Source organism: Salvia hispanica, chromosome 4 (genome assembly GCF_029641045.1).
Source record: "Salvia hispanica isolate PSC_SH4W2 chromosome 4, Shi_PSC_v1, whole genome shotgun sequence".
Taxonomy (NCBI): Eukaryota; Viridiplantae; Streptophyta; class Magnoliopsida; order Lamiales; family Lamiaceae; genus Salvia; species Salvia hispanica.
Genome location: NC_142695.1, coordinates 34,834,372 through 34,840,407, shown reverse-complemented (window position 1 = coordinate 34,840,407; position 6,036 = coordinate 34,834,372). Strand labels below are relative to the sequence as shown.

Here is a 6,036-nt window from a genome sequence, read left to right as displayed (position 1 = left end):
TGCCATTGATATCAGACCCAGGGCATGACTGTCACATATCCTCTTTAATCAAATGTTTCGAATGATTCTAATATCATACTCCAAACATATCCATTGCACCAATTACATATCCATATATTCCATCAATTAATTCCAATACTATAGATAAACATATCTATTGCACAAATCAGATATACACATCATATTATACCATCAATATCAAATAACACAACCATTTTAGACTCACGTCATATAACTAAAATATTCACACCAATTAACATATACTTCCTCCGTCCGCAAATAGAAGTCCCGTTTTTCCATTTTAGTCCGTCCGCAAATATGAGTCGCGGTTTATTTTTACCCTAAATGGTAATAGGGTCCCACCTTCACTAACTCATTATACTCACATTTCATTTACAACTAATATATACAAGTGGGACTCTCATTCCACTAACTTTTTTTCACTCAATTTTTATAATATTTCTTAAAATTCGTGTCGTCCATGAATGAGACTCTTAATGGCGAACGAAGGGAGTAGTATACAATCATATAAAATATGTAAAATTAAAAGTGTGATTTATACACACCTGAATACGAAAATAATCTATCCAAATATTTGATTCTGCTTCTCGTTTCAGGACACTCGATCTTTCTCATTTTCTTCTTTTGTTTTCGTTCTCTACTAAATATGTCGGTAACTAAAAGAATCAAAGTACTTGTTGTTCATATATATATCCACCGACTCTCCATATATATATACAGAGAGAGAGACATTTTGTTCATAAAATAAATTAAACAATTGATATACATGCCTGCTAAGTAGATTAGTGGCACTTCTAAATAGTAATATGTGTGCAACACAATTATATAAATTACATTATATTTATTATAATAAAATATTCATCTAGATTTACTACGTGGAACTTATTTCATTTTTAGAACTCCACGTGTATGTGTATATGTTAAAATGGCTTATGTATAGAATACAAAGAAATCACATCATATATGTTTATACATACCCTACGACATTTAAATTAACAACTAATTAAATATTCAAAATTATTATTAACATATACAACTGATTTATTATATTAATCTCTTAAAATATATTAAATGTTCTCTCTGTGGCTATCGAATGGTGTATTTATATATGTTGAGGTAGGGATGTTACAAATATATTAAATGTTCTCTCTATGGCTATCGAATGGTGTATTTATATATGTTGGGTTAGGGATGTTACACAGGTTTTCCCTTTTTTTAGTTCCAAGAAATCCCTCCATTTTAGAGGGGGAAAACCATATTATTTTTGGGAAGAAAAATCCACGTTCTTTTTTTTTTAGGGAAATTTACTTTTTATTTGAATGGGAGAAGCCTTGTATGCCATGGGTTTCATATGCATACAAAATATATTGTATATATATAAATGATGTGATGTTTAATCAGCTTTACAACTAAAAATGATAGTACTATTATTTGCTGGTTTTAATGTATGAAGATGGTGGAGTTATTTTAAGTATTGGTCAAAGAATGGAAGAGTGGTGAGAGTAACTATTAATATTATACTATCACATATTGCAATCCATGTTAACAATGATAATATTAATTGCTATTATTATTAGATTATATCAACCTTGTAATTGGAAAAATATATTACTTTTACAAAATGTTATTTACAATTAATGTTATAATTTGATTTTTCTAAGAGAGTGGGAGATGGCGGCGATGAATTAGAAATTGCATGTTTTTTTCAAAAAAATTACTCTATTTTAAGATTTTACTGTATAATTTTTATAATAAAATATAAGTTGAAACTAATTATCATACCGTGTTTAAATTGTTGTACACGCTACTATAGTTCAAAAAACAATAATTGGTAAAATTGATTTATGAAATTATATTAAAATACACTTTATATTTTTAATATAAATTGATAATATTAAAATATAATATGAAAATATATAGTATCACAACGGTAAGTTATTATTGACTTCAACTTTAGTATCATATAACAGTAAAAGATTTTTAAAAAAAATTAAAGTTTAATCATAAATCAGTTTAAAATAATTACTGAAAAAAATTAATAAAAGAATAACTCTGGAAAAGAAATGTTAAAATCGGATTATAGAAGAGAAATTTAAAAAAAACAATGATTAAATAAAAAGGGTAATATTGTGAAGTTATTAGCGCATCGAATGAGATATTTGATTTATTGATATGTATGATATCCAAATTTACTAAGCATTTCCTTCTTAAAATTTAGTCATGCTAAATGTACATAAGGAGATGGAAATATAATAATAAAACGGTACCATATTTCTAGTTAAAAGTAAGAGATCTAATATTTAAACGAATATAAATGTTTACTTATTTTTCACTATTAACTTTTTAATTATTTTTATTATATTATGATGGGAAAACTAATAATCTAATTTTTAACCTAAAAGTTTGTAATTTAGTTGGTAGTTTGTTTAATACTCTCTCCATCCCATTGAAGATGACCCACTTTTCTTTTTGGTTTGTCCCAACTAAGATGACTCATTATTTAAAATGGAAACACCTTTATCTTTATTTTATTCTCTCTCTCTTACTTTCCTCTCACCTCTTAACACATAAAATATAATTTAACTCGATTGATATTAAATTTAATTAAACAACTGGGAGTTTCAATTTATCCTGGTTTCAACTATACGATTGTTAATTTGAATTTGATCTTAAATCCAATTGAAGATTTAATATTTCCGACTCAATTTAAACATAAAACAAATGCCCAATAGGGAAATATCTACTGTAATATTTATGGATTTTTATACAATAAAATAATATCATCCTAAGATACTTATGTTAATAAACCAACATTGAAAATAATATTATCCTAGGATATACCTTGAGATTATGTTAATAAACCAAGAATACAAATTTAGTGGACATAAATATGTAGTCTTTTATTAGACTACATCCACATTGATGGGACACATCACATCACATCATATTGATGAGATTACTTTTCTCAAGATTGAAAATTTGGCTAGTATCATAATTGTTGCTAGAGAGAGTGGAAGAGGACGATACAATGACAACTATGAATTAATGCTATTGGTTTCAAGTTTTAAATTTCTTTTAATTAAAATTTATTTCCAAGATTTCAGTCTGTGGCTTCAATAAATAATTATTTTCATGTTCTTTTCTATGATTTAAGTTTAGGATTTCAATAAATATAATTATTTTCATTTGTTTAATTTCTTTTTCAAGATTTATGTGTTTGTTTCATTGGATTAATTGGATTGCCATATACTACTACTATATATATATATATATATACACACACACATGTATATTGATATCATAATATGATAATATTATACACAAAAAATCTGATCATATTGCATTACTTTTCATTTTTCAAGTCAAGGAAAAAAGTTATACTATAACAATTCTTTAATAGTGTATATCGATTTTAGGGATAAGACTTCTTTTTTCTTGTTTTATAGTTATATATATACAAAAAATTTACCCATAAATGTATGACTTATAACTTATTTTGTTAGCATAATAAATTATGGTAGTAAATTTTATTATTTTTAATCATGTATAAATGAGATTAATAAACGCAAAGAGTTCATTCAAATTAGAGCGCCGTTGTACTGTGATTGCCCCTTGATTTTCAATTCCGATTAAATTAAAAAAAATTGTCATTCCCAAGAGCGGTCATATAAACCCTAAATTAATATTTCATGTAATATTACTATTATAAAAATAAATATATAATGGTGAGAAATAAAATGCAAATATATTGAGCCAATTGGTCATTATAGACTCTGCAATGTAAAATGGGAATAGGAAAATGCATTGAGAATAGAGAAAACTTTTTGGAATATGCATCATTGATATACTTGTGATATGCCATTAGGAATATGACATTAATTTTGTTGACTTTTTTATACACCATCTTTGATGAGTAGTATTTGTTGATGTATATGGAAAAAATGTTTTGATAATTGTAATACCCGCACCATTAGTTTGCTTTCGATATATTAATGTGGAACTAGAAATGTAACGTCCTCTCTTTTCGTGAAGTTTTAGTGGAACTCGAGCCTTTAATGAAACTTAATCTTTTTAGTTGCAAAGTAAAAGCTAAAGAAGTAAGTGAGCGAGTTAAAACAGACTAAAGATACACTTCGGAAAAATAAAGTGTTTCGAATGGTATTTCGTGTTCAATAAAATGAACAACTAATAAAATAGATTACATGGATCAAAGTCCTCTATGAAAGAAAACAAGGAAAGGAAAATAAACTTTGGAGTGCACTTCGGGCCTTTTCTCCAGGCCCAAATTAGGGCCCGTTTCGAGCAGACCCGTCGGCCCAGACCACGAACCCAGGCCCGCTCGCGGTGCAGCCAGGTAGTAGCCGAGATTTCACTCTCACCTGCAAGATAAAAACAAGTTTTAATGGCTAAGGAACAAAGAGTAATTAAGGGACTACTATTAGAAGGGAAGAAACAACCTTTCTTTTGCTATGGAGGACCAAAGACTTACCAAAAGGGGAAAAGTCAAGCCTGCAAATCCTCCACCCTAATGCAGCACCTGTTTCTCACCAGCCACAAGCAAACAATGGGAGTTATGAACCAAAGTACTATGAGAGCATGTGAGAACAAGTTAAATTAATTAGTCAAACTCTAGTACTCCAAGTAGCACCAAAATGTGTCAAGTAAAAGGCTGCTTTGGGGATCAAGAACAAGAGATATGCTGGGCAATAAACCAAACAAGGTCAGCCTCATTAACTCCCCTAAGGTACACAAAATCAGCCCAAGCCGAACAACCTCTTGCTCTCCCTACATATACAAACAAGAGGCCAATTCAAATCTTGGTCAGAATCAAGGAGTTCCAGATTTTTGCAGCTAACAAATTCTTGACCCAACTTTTCGCCCCATAAATATGTGTGTCTCCACTTAGCCTCATTTCTTCACCCCAAACACTTCAATCAGAATTTGTGAGTGAAAATAGCAAGTTGGAAAGTGAGATAGTTTGAGTGTTAAGAGCAGGGGATCAATAGAAAGCAGTAGCTACTTCCAAGAGGTAATACACTTCCATCTTTTTCTTCCAAATATTAGTTCATATCATTCATGTAGAATACCATCACTTAACAATCTTACATCATAATGAAACAAGGGAACATTAAGCTACTGCTCTTATCTAAACACAGTAGCAACCCCATAGCTAACCCTCACCCCTACGCTTATGAATCATGAATGCAAGTTGCAGAATTTTAGTCCACTTCACACATTAGAGCAAGCACAAGAACAATAGGCTTAAGCCCTTTTTTTATTTTTGCCCAGCAGTTTCACTTTTTGCCTCTTTTTGAAACTCACGTTTAAGACCAGAAACTAGCTCACACTTAATAAGAATCGAAGTAAACAAAAAGGGAAATAGGCTTTATGACAGAAGACTTAGCTTTAGGCCGACAACCGAAGGACTGTCCGGCGACGAACCGGCGGCGACGGAGGCTGTGGCCGACCGCGAGCAAAGGAGCTCCGGAAATCCGTCAGGACGACGCGAACTCGACGGAGGAGAGGAGGATGGGAGAGGCGGCAGCAGCGCTGGTCTGAGAAGCGGACCGAGCGGCGCCGGCTGCAGTTGGAGACGTCGGCGACGGCGACGGGAGGCAGCGACGAGCAGCTTCCAAGCTCTCGGACAGCAGCCACCTCGAGCGCTACACGAGGAAGAGCAGCCTGGAGCGCTGCGTCGCGGCAAGAAGGAGGGAGGCGCTGCCTTTCGGCTCTCCGGTCTAGGAATTTCAGATTTGAGAAAGAATTCGCCGGAGAAGAGCGGTCGACGGCGGAGAGATGGGATGTGTAGAGATTTGAGTTTTGATTTAGAGAATCAATTTTTGGGGTTTTCGTTCTTGAAAGAGAGTGAGACCGAGGGTTTGTGGGGGGAGGACATCAGATTCTCCGGCGGCGCAAGGGAGGCGCCGACCGGAGCATCTAGCGGTGGGCGACGAGGAGGCGCCGCCACACTTCTCTCCGCTTAGGGTTTCGGTTGGGAAAATGAGGGAGAGAGAG

The 6,036-nt window shown here is 32.7% G+C and overlaps 1 long non-coding RNA gene across 1 annotated transcript; it reads right to left on the bottom strand.

Moving 5' to 3' along the window:
• Positions 1–4,153: 4,153 nt before the first annotated feature.
• LOC148928534 (uncharacterized) lies at positions 4,154–6,005 on the bottom strand. The gene is made up of 2 exons (XR_016129079.1): positions 4,511–6,005; positions 4,154–4,400 (listed from the first exon to the last, which is right to left on the bottom strand). It is a non-coding gene; the product is annotated as an uncharacterized LOC148928534 (long non-coding RNA).
• Positions 6,006–6,036: the final 31 nt, after the last annotated feature.